This window comes from Heliangelus exortis, chromosome 2 (genome assembly GCF_036169615.1).
Source record: "Heliangelus exortis chromosome 2, bHelExo1.hap1, whole genome shotgun sequence".
Lineage (NCBI taxonomy): Eukaryota > Metazoa > Chordata > Aves > Apodiformes > Trochilidae > Heliangelus > Heliangelus exortis.
This window is the reverse complement of record NC_092423.1, coordinates 31,864,245-31,878,606: the sequence shown is the minus strand read 5'-3', so window position 1 is coordinate 31,878,606 and position 14,362 is coordinate 31,864,245.

Sequence of the window (14,362 nt, the reverse complement as noted above, 5' to 3'; positions counted from 1 at the left end):
AAGGAGGTGCTTGGCCACCAGTGAATCCCTCTTTAGTATAGAGGAGGAGACAGAAGGAGAGGAGTAGACAGATCTAATCATCAGTTAATACCAAGATACAGTGGCCATTAGCTGGAGAAAAACAAGGAAGAAGTTTGTTTGAGGAAGGTACAGGAATGGAGAAATCAGCCTTCTTTAAAACTTTCCTCACTCTCTTTTGCTTGGGAGGCATAAACAGCCAGCCAACAGAATTAAAATTATGTATGTGCATTCTCAGGTGCAGTGTGTGGCCAATGGCATAGCTAAACATACACCTACCTTCCTGTGAATGCTCACCTGAGCCTTACCATCCACTGCACAGTGAACAGAACTGAGTAAACCATCTGGAGAGGTGGAGATCTGATCCAGTGCTTCCTTTGTCTGTTTGTGCTGCAAGTTCCAGCAGTGAACTTTTGTCTTCTTAACAAGCACCCTGACAATCTGGTTTGCTTGCTGTAGAGGTGAGTCTTCAACTCAGAAAGTTACCGCTTTTTATAATTGTTTCATTTTTGCAGTGTCTCATTCTTGTTTTTCAGGTGTCTCTTTTCAGAATTATGTCCTGTGCATGCTTCCAAATGAGCAAATAGGTATTTTTTAAAGTAACACATAGGGGCCCCAGTCTCTGCTAGATACTGTTCAAACCCAGAAAAAAGATATGTTCTTCTAGGCTTCTTATCAGGTGAGGGAAAAATTATCTGCTTAATCCATTAAGTGATTCATATTTCTCCTAGACTCTCAGACACGGCTGAGTACAATGGTCTTCAGCATTACTGGTTACTTTTCACAGCAATAGCTGGCTATAACATGGAGTTTGAGGACTGCTTTCCAAAAGCCATTTCCCTTTTCACATGTTGATTGTACTATGAGGGCTTTGGGACATAAACAGCTGTTTCCAGATGACTGTTTTTGGATGATGTCCAATTTAATTTTTTTTTTTTTACCAGAAGAAAACATGCTCAGAAGAGACATCTAACTGCTGTTTAGAAAAATATAGTTAGTCAGGAGTTTCAGTTGGTAAAAGTGCTTCCACAAAAATCATCTTGAGGTATATGATTCACCCCTGTGCAGACACATATGGCTTGGATGCAATATTGCTTCACTCCAAGGAAACTTACGTTGGAAGCCTGACTGACCTTTAAATGGTGCCAAAGCTTTAAGCTTGCTCTGACAAGTGATGAATGTTGACTATGGCAATGACTGAGATGGGATGCCTATGGCAGGGTTGTTTGATTTTTTTTTTATTACACAAGACAGCTGGATTGTCTTTCCAGAGGAAGGCCTCACCTAAACATAACCTAGATGGGAACCTTTTTCTTTAAGGACTTGTGCAGTGAACTAGCTGTAAACTGTCTTTTCTTTTCTCTTACTTTGGCACTGGGGGCAGAGGTTGCATTGAACCCGTTTGCTGAAAATCACTCATGCTCTTTACTTTCTTTTTGTATGCAACCCTTCCAGTGTTCACCCAGTACTGGCAACGGTGTCAGTGCTCCTAGAGAGGAATCTGCCCCCCCACAGAGATGTAAGAGGCCCCTGGACAAAGAAGGTTTCCTTCCACATCAAGGACTTCCTTGGGATGCAGCAGTAATCCATCTATTTGCCAGCACTGACTGCATGAAATATTTTACTACTGTAGTATGTTTCAGCTCTTGTAGCTAGCTCCTTTTGACAGAAAGTGCAAGAGAACAAGTCCTCCCTGTGCCCTCTACACCCCCACCAACAAAAAAAAAAAGTCAGAAAATTCTTTCAGTGACCCAGCATCAGAGAATTGCGAAAGCAAAAAACTCAGCTCTTCAGCTGAATTCTGGTTTATTTTATTGGAACTTCCTTCTCCTCCCAAACCACTTCCAGCTCATTTATCTGTCCCATCCACATGTTGCATCCTGTCTGGCATCCAGAGCGTAAGCTTTCTGAGGTGATTTCCATCACTTGCCTGCACAGCACCTGGGAGAAACCTTCAAAAAATATCCAATGTGTGAGCTCCAAGCTGTGACCGCACTGGTTTCTCTGCTGGGACTTCTTGATTATTTCTTCCCAAAACACATTAATTTTTATTAGGCTTGGAAAGAATTTGCATTAAAAAATAGGGATTTGAGCTTCAAAGCCCACTGTGGTGATGCAGACTGTTTACCTGAGAGAAGCAGCTCATCTGCTGAGCAGGAGTATTAAAGGTTGTAGCTAATCAGACAAAAAGGGGTGAAAATAGACAATCTGCCCCAAAGAAGATGTTGCAAATGACCTTCCCTAACTAGGAAGAGCCTTTGCAGGCTGGTGAAGCACTGCTCCATTTTGCTTCTTCATGGAGGCAGCTACAGTCTAGAAAGGTTGAAGGAGACCAAGCATGAACTGTCCTGGTGAATGCATTAGCTGATAATTTTGATTTATTCTGCACATAAATAAAAGAGGAAGGACTGAAGCAGGATGGATGGCAGAGGTGCACACAGGCTGTGATGGAACAAGGAAACTTTAATGTCAGATAGCAGGACATCAACAGCTGGCCCAGAAAATTATCTCTTCAATGTGGCATAGACAAGCACTCCCTTTTTCAGTAACAAGGGCTCAGAGACATGAGCTGGAAAATTTTATAGCAGGATTAGTGTTCCTAGTAGTAGCATCTACGATTGCCCAAAATAAATTATTTACAAAATAAAGCCCAACTCCTTTTCTTTCTTCAGCTATCCATAGCCCAACACCTCCCTCTCCAAGTACACACAGCCAGATATTTCATCAGCACAGCTACACCTTACTGTAGACATTAGTAGAAATTCAGGGAGACTGCTGTAGCCCTGAGTATTTCAGACTGGTTTCTCTTGACTTCCTCTGTATCGTTCGTATTTTAGGTTGTCGATTTTCTTTTCCAAGAAAGATGACCTAGAGGTAGCTTAAATTAAAATAATAAAGCTTAAAAAAGAAAAAAAAAAAAAGCAGGCAAAACAAAACCAAGAATTGAATTACTGTAGAGGATAAAGTAGAGCTGCTTCCTGAAATGGTTTATGGCTTACTTCCTAAAGAAAACAAAAAAAAAGAATTACTCTTTAAGATCCAAACTTGTGTGATAAATTTGTTTGTAGACTAAGTTACTGGCCAGGGGCAAGAGAGATGGTTGGTTTTTGTCCTCTGCAAAGTTCTGCTTGCTTTTGTCCATTTTTAAAATGCCAATGAAGAAAGGCCTCATGTTGTGGATACTGATATGTGCACAGGTATATCAACAGAGCCATGATAATTTTATCTGACAGGGATGGTAGTATTATCTTTAATGTTCTTTAAGCCATAATCCACCTCAGAACTCATCTGAAAAAGCAAATTGCTCATCTGACAACCTATTTCTTTCTTCCTACAACACTTTCAGTAATAAAAAGTGCTTGGTAGTAAGGCATATGTGCAAAACGTGCCTCTACATTTGATCCACCTCACTGCATGCCAGTGCAAACTTAGGCTTTCGTTGCCCTCATTTTAAATGGCTTCAGGTGCCATTTGATGCAACAGACAGAGAAAAGTGTCTGTTGAATTTAAATCTCTAAAATGATCTTTGTGAAGAGGTCAGAGGAAGACCTAAGCAAAGGAATCTTTTCAAGATCATGAGGAAAAAAAAGAAAATCTTCACTCTGTCCTAGAGCTTTATTTAAGAAGCTTCCAATTCTCCTTTCCTTGTCATAGACTTCATTACTCCTTTTATCTGCACAGTAACCTCCTGCAGCACCAACTCCACTTCTCACCAAATGCATATCTATTCAAAATACTTGATGTTCCTATAGAAATTGAGCATGCAAAGCACAGACTGCCAGTAACAGCTGAGCTTGTGCTTGCAGAGCTTGGGTGAACGAGGTACAATTCCACCATGGCAGCTGACTGGGCTAGTAAAACTCTCCTGGGCTCATGAAATAACTGACATGAAAGTGATGTTTGGAGCAAGAAACGGAACTGATTTTTAAACTGACATTAAAGAGGAAATCATTTTAGTGTCAGCTGATACTGCCCAGGCACATTTGCAGTAATTAAGGCCCATAAAAAGCAATGGAAATACCTATGAGGTGTGCTAAGAATGAAGCCAGAAGCAACGTGTGAGAGGTGCCAGCTGAAGGAGTCCCTGTGCTCAACGCTACACGTAATGGGAAACCTTACAGAATTCAACCACAGAAGGAACAAGAGCAGCCCAAAAGAATCAAGCGTGGAGGAGCCTAGTTTGTGCCTTTGGGTACAGTGTGAGGACACAGCAAAGACAATGCAAGGAGAAGTATGAGTGCAAGGACTGCATAGGAGTGCAAGGTATTCTTGTGGCTTTAAGGTACTGCGGAACAAACACCACCATATATCCATCCCCTTTTGCCTTAGCTTTGAAACACAGATCCTGTTCTTTCCCTCCCTGTTGGCTAATATAGCATCCACAAATGCTCTAGGTTGTGGGGTTTTTTCCTTATTTTGTACACTTTCATAATATTAGATTTCACTTCTACATCCAGCTACAGGGCTTGGTGGTTTTCTCAAGAGTCTTAGTCTCACTTTTTCCATATTATCTTTTGCAATATTATAATTACTTTGGAGATATGTTCCATCATACACAAAATCAGATGGCATTCCTATGTTTTTACAAGTGAAAACCATTGAAAGAGGAGTCAGCTTGACCCATAGGATAAGCATCTCTTTGATACATGCTCCCCAAATACCTGGAGGATTTTTCTGCTGTATCTCTCTCACTGTCCTTGAGAACCCAGGTGAAACAACAGTAGTTGCCATCTGTTAGCCTCAGGCTGAGGTGGGTATCTAAACTTGCAAGAAAGATACTACCAAATACAAAAGTTTGTATTCCTTGCCATTGGTTGCCTAAATACCTTACCAGATGCTCCCAGCCCCTGCTTTCCACACTCCAAGTTTGTGCCATTACCCTTGAGTTATCATTGAATGAGGATGTGCAGCAGCATTCCAGATAACATAGCACACTGCAACTGTGTGGGATAATGCTCCTTTGGGAACCTGCAAAGAAATAACTGAGGCTTAAAAACAACCCCCTTCCCTTCTCCCCAGAGTTGTGACACCTTCCCATTTACTCTCAGCTTTTTCAGACAGACATCAGTTCAGGTGAGTGTTTATAAACAAATAGTCTCCAAACTACTTTTTCAAGGTTTTCTGAGGAAATGAATCAGCTCCCTTTTTAAATTCCAATTCTATTTTATGTTCTGAGTTTCTTGTAGCCACTAAAAGCCCAGTCCATCCCCCATATGATAGAGAAAAATATTCCCAAAAACTACAAAAGGAGCACAAGCATGTTCAGTTTGTTGATGTGTTTATCTGTTAAAATTTGCTTTCTATAGGTCTTTGCTCTTTTCCTTCTGTAACTCTTCATAGCAGAACATCCTGCTCTCTTATTTATTCTTGACAGATCTTGCATAAAATTTATGGTTCTGCATCAATAACAAGTCATTAATCACAGCAACAATGCACATCCCAGGGTTTTCCAGGCACTGACCACTAAACTTGCTGAACTGTCCTACAAATGAACCCCTTCTCTCTCAGTAATTATTTCTGGGCTTATACAGAAAACAAGGAGGTTGGCTAGAAAGACTGGGAGAAAGAAAAAGGATAGTTTTCTCCAAACAGATTTTAATGATGGGGGTTGGGAAGAATCTCAGTTATAGGAAGGCAGAAAGGAGGATCTACAATTATTGGAAAAGTGTTTAATTTCTGTAGTAAATGGAAGTTTGTTTTTTAACAACTCCTACTCAGTCAAAACTGTGGACAAAGATTTAGTAAAAAATGTATAAAAATTGTTCCCTAAAACAGCCATTGCTTTTATTTAGCTTCCACTCTTCCAACAAGTACATAAGCCAATAAGCACCACTTCCCTATATTGATTGTTTATTTACATAAGGGAAAGAAAGAGCAGGAGAAAAGTAATCTAACAGATTACAGCAATGGACAGTAAATCCAATTCTATACCCAGTAAAGTCAATAAGAATTATTCTGCTGAGTTCACTGGATGCATGAAGCAGCCTGTGATTCAGACATCATAATGTAAGCAATGAGAAACAAAGGGACACAAGAGCAAAAAGCAAGAATTGCAGAAATATGGCAATGGTAGAAAGAGAAGTCATACATTTTAACATTTTTGTTTTCTTTGAATGAGCTTTGAGAACAAATTCTGGCAATGCTGAGCTTTGGAGAGCAAGAAATAAATTTAATTTGCTGGCTATAAATACGGTTCAACTGCAACTCAAGTTCTAAAATCTTATCCAAGATTTTTCTCCCTCTTTATCAAGAAAAACTCTCACTGGATTAGGGTGTTATCTCATCATGGGTGGGATTACTATTTCATCATATCATCTTTCTTCCCCACTGCCTTTCAATTTGCTTTATTGAGAGGGTTTGATGGCTGTCAGGGAGGTGAAAGGAGCATTGAGAGAGCAAGAGAAGGAACCAGGGAAGTGATAGACAGCCACAGAATGGGGAAAGGGAAAAGAGAGCCTGGAGCAGAGAAAAGGGAGGAAGAAGTAGTATAGGTGGCACAGTTGCCTCAGCCACAGAAGTTAATTAATTATTAGCTGGTATATGGACACATATTTGTGCTTGTTCACTTAAGCACTTACAGTCTCAGCTTTCTAGAGTATTTTCTTTGACACAGAACTTCTCGCAAACTTCCCTAATTTTTTTGAAACATCCCTGATCATTATTTAATAAAACTGCTCTGTTTCAGGATCTTCATCTGAAAATAAGAAAGCTCAAATGGGTCAAGCTACCATTAAAAGAATATGAAGTTAAAAGATATAAAGTTTCTACTCTTCCCGATAAACGTTTCAATGTTGTTTTTGTTTCTCTACAACACTCTGGTTTTGCTCCCTTTATTTCTGCCATGAGAGCCTTAATGATGTTATGCCTGATCCTTAGTCCTCAGTGTAAAGTTACATGCACAGTTACAAGCATATAGTAACTCTGTATAAAAGAGTATTCCCAAATGACCAGATTTTGCATAACCTAGTGAAGAATTAGACCTTACTCTTGTTGGGCAGTTTCCCTCAGGCCTTGGTTTGTTCTGATGGGAGTGCTGTCCTTGAAGATAAAAGCTTTCTCTTCAAGAGTAACTAGTCCATTTATACATTTTTTTTTCTGAAAAACTAAAGGAAATTTTGAGAAAGCCATCACAAGTTCTTCAAAGACTGCCTTTCTCTGTCAATATGGCAAATATTACTCCCAAATAATCTTTCAAATAAATTATTGCTTCTCATTGTCTAGAAGACCATTTCTCTCAGGAAATCAGGAACTTCATCTACTGAGAGAAATGGGGAAAATTCATGCCAGATGAAGATGATGAGGCATCAGAAAAAAATAATTGAACTTCTGTTCATGTTAATGAAAATTATGAAAATGTTGAAGGTGGCTGCTGTTCTGGTAAATCTGCAAGACTGCAACTCAACTACCTCAGACAGAATCAGGGATGGAGACGCAAATGGCAGGGAGTCTTTACATTTTTTCAGAACCTGTTTAAGCTTTTTGTGGTTTTACAAGTTACACTTGGTATTTTTTTTTAAATACCAGTAGAGCTGCTGCTGACTTCTTTCCACCAGATGGCACCGGAGACTGTAATCCATAGCCACTATCTATATGTGTGTGTCTGTACATATTTGTATAAATGTATGTGCATATGAACATATTTGTTGGCATGTATTTGTTGGAGCAAACCTGTGAGTGCTAGACACCTGCAAACCTCACCAACTTTACTTGTCTCTTATCCTACTGCAGAGGAGGAGAAAAAACAACTGACACATTTCATTAAGAGCATGCTAAAAATACTCCTAGATTTGAAACATAGAATCATGGAATTGTTTTGGTTGGGAAAGAACTTTAAGAATATCAAGCCCAATTGTTAATCTATCTCACTGCCAAGTACATCACTAAGCCACGTCCTTAAGTACCATACCTACAAGCATGGTAGCAGCACTCTTTGTGCTGTTTAAAATAAAGATGATTAAAGAGACACTGTGTATTATGCAATTTGCCTTTCTAGCACAATTTGCAGAAGCCAATTCCTTCCAAGTTGCAAGACCTGCTGCGTGGTTCTTCTTAAAGTCAGTTCAGTCACTGAAGGATTATACCTTGGAATCCAAATCCAAAATCATTTCAGTCCAACAATTCTGAATTGCAATATGGGATGTGTACCAAATGCTTTAGTAGGAAATGGAAAGGGAATGCTTTTTCTATCCCAACAGGTTACCTTCCTTATCTGGAGTCTTCAAATGCCTTCACTGTAAGAATACTATAGAGATATAAAAGATGAACAGAAATTAGTAACACAGAGAAATATCAGTTTAAAAGAAAAAGGCAAAAAACCCTACTTATAAAATATTCAATATATTGAGAGTTATATATTCAAATTTTAATACTATTCAGGGTTCCCCTTTCTTTTCGTAATTAATTTGCAGTTCTTTCACTTTGCTCCAGAAACAAAAACTTTCCTTGACTTTCCTTGACCCTGAGTCTTCCGTGGGATTTTTCAGATGACTTCTTAATGTGTGAGGTCCTGTCTTCATAGATCTGTGAAATAGTATTAATGGTCTTGAGGAGAACTGTATTTAATTGTTATTGTAAAGTTCTTGCTGTGAAGATGCTGTTTGTAGATGCTGAAGATGCTGAAATGTAGATGAAATTTATATGACTGCCCTTTGCACACAATTCATTTCATTTCACGATTCATTTCCAAGATATTTTAATTTCTAACATTTTCATTATTCTTAAATTTTTGTTCTACATCTTTTAAAGACCTTTCTTAGCTTGTAGCACTATCACTGCTTTGTGCCATTTTCTGTCATCTATCTCAACAATAAGAGGCACAACAGAAATTATACCATCTTAGACAGTCTAAATGGAAGAAAAAAAAATAGTGTTGCATTTTTTCTGCATCTGTCAGTTTCCAGCTGTTCCTTCCCTGCCTTCCACTTAGATGTTGACACAGTGAAGTGCCTTCTTCTCACCCTGTGCCTTTAAAACACTGATTTCAAACCCTTTCCAAAGAGGGCTGGCTGCCACCAGCTCCTGCTGAAGATATGTTCAGCCTGTCTGAGCCTCCAGTCTTAGCTGGGAGGCTGAGCAATCCTGAGGGTATTGAAAACTTGCAAGAAAAAAATGTATGCATTGATAATGTATGGTGGCTGTCCAGGAACCAGCAATGAAGGAAAGGAATTGTAGTCAATGGAGTAGGATCTAGTTGGAAGATGGTCTCTAGTGGAGTCCCTCAAGGGTCAGTACTGGGACCAGTACTGCTCAGTGTATTTATTGATATCCTGGATGAGGAAATAGAGTGTACTATCAGCAAGTTTGGTGACACAAAACTGGAAGGAGTGGTTGATACACCAGCAGACTGTCCACTAGATGGACTGGAGAATTTGGCAGAGAGAAATTTAATGAATTACAAGGGCAAGTGTAAAGTCTTGCATCTGGGAAAGAACAATCCCAGGTACCAGTAGAGGCTGGAGACTGAGCTGTTAGACAGCAGCATAGGTGAAAGGGACCTGGGAGTGCTGTTGGATGGAAGGATGGCCATGAGCCAGCAATGTGTCCTTGTGGCCAAGAAGGCCAATGGCATCCTGGAGTGCATTAGAAGGGGGTGGTTAGTAGGCCAAGAGAGGTTCTCCTCCCCCTCTACTCTGCCCTGCTGAGGCCACATCTGGAATATTGTGTTCAATTCTGGGCCCTTCAGTTCCAGGAGGACAGGAAATTGCTTGAAAGAATCCAGAGCAGAACCACCAAGATGATTAAGGGAGTGGAACATCTTCCTTATGAGGAAAGACTGAGGGAGCTGGGTCTCTTCAGTTTGGAGAAGAGAAGAATAAGGGTGACCTCATCAATATTTATAAATATGTAAGGGGCAATGGCCAGGAGGATGGAGTCAAACTTCTCTCAGGGGTGATTAACAATAGGACAAGGGGCAATGGTTATAAACTGGAGCATAGGTAGTTCTGTATAAAGGAACTTCTGTATATATTAGGAAGAATTTTTTCATTGTGAGGGTGACAGAGCATTGAACAGGCTGCCCAGAGAGGTTGTGGAGTCTCCTTCCCTGGAGACATTCAAAGCCCACCTAGATGCATTCCTGTGTGACCTGCTACAGGTGACCCTGCTCTGGCAGGGGGGTTGGACTAGATGGTCTTTCGAGGTCCCTTCCAACCCCTAACTTTCTGTGATTCTATGATTCCATGAATAGTGAGTTACTGGCAAATTCACTGTCAAAAGACTCTCTCCATTTGGGTACCCTCACTGGTAGCCTAGAGAGGGAGAACTGTGATTCTTCTGATCAGGAAAAGTGTACAAGGAAAGATACAGGAAAGCTGCACTGAATTCAGAAGGCTGCAGTTTTGGCTCCTGTCATACCAGTGCCTCTGCTCACACAGTACCTGCAGAGTGGGCTCTTGGTGCAAGATGCTGTACTTGTTATCCAGGCTGCTGTTGTTAAGCTACAGGCGGAGCCTGCCTCACATGGCAGGAGTGTTATATGAGCTGCAGCATGTGTGGGAGACAATAAATCAAGCTGTTTGGAAATGCTGCAATAATCAATGACCAGGCAAGATAGATAGTTGACTAGGGAGAGGTGCAGAAATAGGTCTTAGCTTGGTACAAGTGATGGACTGAGATGCTTGTTAATTGTTTTCTTCAGTCACTAATGTCATTTCTTAAAAGCACACCGTAAAGTACATTTTAATGCCTCATCCTTTAATTCTATTCTGTTTCTTCTTCCTTCACTCCTTGTAAATGCATTGGCTTGTGGACTTGATGGTACTTAATTTGTACATTTTTGCTTAATTTGATGAGCTGTAAGTGCTCTTTTAGCCTACTGTGAGCATTCAATAATCCAAAGTGGTTGTGAAGTATATAAGTCCTGTTGCTGCTTTATAGTGTCTGATTAAAACAGAAATAGTGTGTTATGAAATTCCACTCAAGTGTCTTTACTGGGTCACAGCTACCCACCATAATTCAGAGCTAAAAAGTATCTTGGCCTGATGGTCTATGTTTTTCTTTCCTTATCAGCCTTCATTAATGTGTTGAAGTTAAAACAGTAGCCTTCTTATGGTTTTCTGGTGTTTCTATTAACATCCAATTTTAAATTTCAGTTTAGTGGTAAGGTCCCCACCCCAGTCCAGAGCTCTGCCTCAGACTAACTTTTGGGAAAGGTTCCTCAGTTCATCTGTGTGGAAAATGGGAATTAGAATATTTTCTCAACACCTGTTTGAACAGATAATTGATTATGTTTGCAAAGTACTTTGGACCTCCAGGCACTTTTTTTTTTTTTTTTTTTTTTTTTTTTTATGCAGCATAAGTTATTTACTAGGTATGTCTGTATGACTTGTAAGTGACAATATTTCTTCTACCTCATCCCTTAAGTCCCTTCTGAGACACAGAATTAAGCCAAGATAGAGGTGTGACTGCTCAGACCTGCCACCCTACAAAAAAAATGTACACTTGCCAACTGCTGAGCAGAGCATGATAATACCCCCCTACATACAATGTATCAGGAAGGGTATCTATGTACATTACTTATAAAAGACATATTTCCTAGACGAGTCTTCTCTACTCTTCCTTCACACTTCTCTGCTTTCCTTTGTGGGTTGTTGTTGTTTTTTTTTTTTTTTTTGTTTGTTAGTTTGGGTTTTTTTTTTAATTTTTGGTTTGTTTTGTTTTTTGGTTCTTTTTGCTCTTCACATGGCCTTTTATATCAGGAAGCTCCAACCTCCTTTCTTTTTATTACGAGGTTAAATGAAGCCAGAATGCTCCAGAACAGTGTTCTGTCTCATCGACCTCCCCTTCAGGCTGCGTTCTGCAATTTCTCCTGCTGTGCTGAATTGATGCTCCTCTCCGTGTGGGAAATAAGCAGTCGCTTCCTGAGAGGAGCCAGGCTGCCTTCTGAAGTGCCCATTCAGCACTGCAGAGGACAAACTGTCTGTCAACAGGGGAGTGATTCAAGGGCTGCCATAGATGGAAAAGAACAAAAGGAGGGAGGGGCAAGGGAAATGAGGAGATAAACAGAAGAAGTGGGGGAGAGGCTTAGGTTAGGGAACAAAGGCTAGTGAGATCCGAATATTAAAATTGTTGGTACTCTGATGGAGCACCCAAAACATGACAGGTTCTTTCAGACAGATAAAACATGCCAGGCAGGCTTACTCATGCCAGATAGCAATATGCTGTGAAAATAGGTCCCTCAAAAGCAGTACTACCTCACACTGGCACGAATCTTTTATTCTAAGTGAAGTTTGATTCTCTTGAATGATAGAATACCTGCAGAAAAGCAGAAGAGGAAGGTGCCCTTCCCCTTCCCCCCCCTCCCCCCCCCCCTTCCACCAATGTATGATAGATTTGAAGCTTTTCCCCCAAAGAATTGTTGAGATTCATTTCCATGTTATATAATATTACAACATACTAAGCCATACTCCTACTTTAAAATATACATTCCAAGTTTTCCTGGCCATTAAGGTTTATGTCTCCAACTGCTCTGCCAACCTATCTTTATCACCCCACTATTGTAGTTCATATGCCTCACACTATGTCCCATCAGGAAAGTATTTTGGAGTCAGATCACATCAGTCATGCAGCTGGGACACGTACAAGAGTGCAGTACTTAGCACATTGCAGTGGTACACAGAAGTTGGAACAGAAAGCCTGGAGAGAGAGGAAAAGTTTGGCATTATTACAAATTATCATTTTCACATCAGAGTGTCTGAAGAGTACGTGTATGAGCACAAGAGCCAATGCAGGGAGCCCCACCACCCATGATCTGCTTGCACATTTCCAGGTAACTGCTGCAATCATAAGTAGTGCCACTTTGTACTGAGTGGTCCTTGCTAGCCAGAGGGATGTATGTCTCTTTTCCATCACAGATTCAGCAGCCTTAGCCTTTCACAACATAAATACTCCTCACCAAGGTTAGTTTTTCTGGGCATGAGCAGCTCCACTCTTCACTGCTTCTTCATTCCAGCTCCCACGTCTCAGCCCACTGATCTCTGATGCCAAACTAGAGCCTTTCCTGAAAGAATCATTTTTAAGCAGGGAACCCCTTTGAAAAGGGAGATTTTGGGAACAAATATGGGACTTGTTTTGTTTTGTTCTGTTTTTTTAATTTAGAGGTGTAAATAGAGGTCTTCTCTATGCATCTTTTGAAATTGTGTCATTTGCAGTAATTGATGGAAAGGAAAGCTAGGTTGCTAGGAAGCAAGGTTAACCTCTGAAAAAGCCACCTGAAAAATTTTATCAGAAGCACAATAACATTTTCCTGTCTTTGGGATTTACTACCAAAACCTGCAAGCTGTGCCCGTCCTCAGTGGCTTCACACGAAGTCCCATCACTACCTTTCCCAGGTGCCTGGTGTCACCTGAGCATCCTCCCATGTCTCTTCCAGAAGGTTCTGGTCAATCCCTAGCCCAGAAGCTGCTTTTGTTTCTGTCTTTCAGCGAAGTGCTTGGTGAGTACGCAATAAATTGCAGACACTGAAGTGACACTCACAGTCCCCCATAGTGATTTTGCTCTGTGGGGAAGCACCACTTTGGGCAGGAAGGTGGGAAAAGGCATGCAGCTCCATTCTTCAGGGCTGTGCAGAAATAGATGGCCATCTCTTGCTCTTAGGGCAGCTTCTGGTAGCCTCTGTTTTACTGGGAGAAGATAATCATCAGGGCTGGTCTGAATTTCACCCAGGTTTTGGGGATTAGTGCATATGGCAGGGAAAGCTGAGTCCTGTGCCTTTTCTAGAGGGATAATTAGAAGTGCTTGCAGCTGATTAGGAGAGCTGCCAGGCACACGAGGTTATATGTGAATCCTTTTACCTGGTTCAGGAGAGTTTTACTGTCCTGGTAGAGCCTGGCTGCGGGGTGCTCTATCCCTAGGGTCATTGCTCAGTTCTGAGGAAGGCAGCAAGGAAAGGAAACTGTAAGTAACAACTGCTTCTTTAGATCCAAATCATTTGGCAAAGTGAAATTAGGTTGTAATTCTTCAAAGGTATTTCATTATCATAGTCAGCAGTTTCTTTAGTATTCTTGAAACCTGGTCTCATGTTTGCTGTTGCTGCAGCTTTACTGTTGGTTTATGACTCTGCATGTGTCCCTTACTTAGTTATGAATTTCTTACTTTCAGTTTCTTTTACTTTAAAATTTGTCAACACGAAGCTCTTGGGTTGCAAGGTGTAACTGTGCTCAGACTGCAGTCCATAGACATGTGCTGGTGATTGTGTGTGATATTTTTCCTTTATCTCTCAGGAGCTGTAGTGTAGCTTTGCTGTTTCTCTTGCCCTTCTTCATTATTCCTGAGCTCTGGAGAGTCTGTGTAAGGAATCCATTTACTAATGATGTCTGTGGATTTCAGTGCAAACTGAAATTGTGGA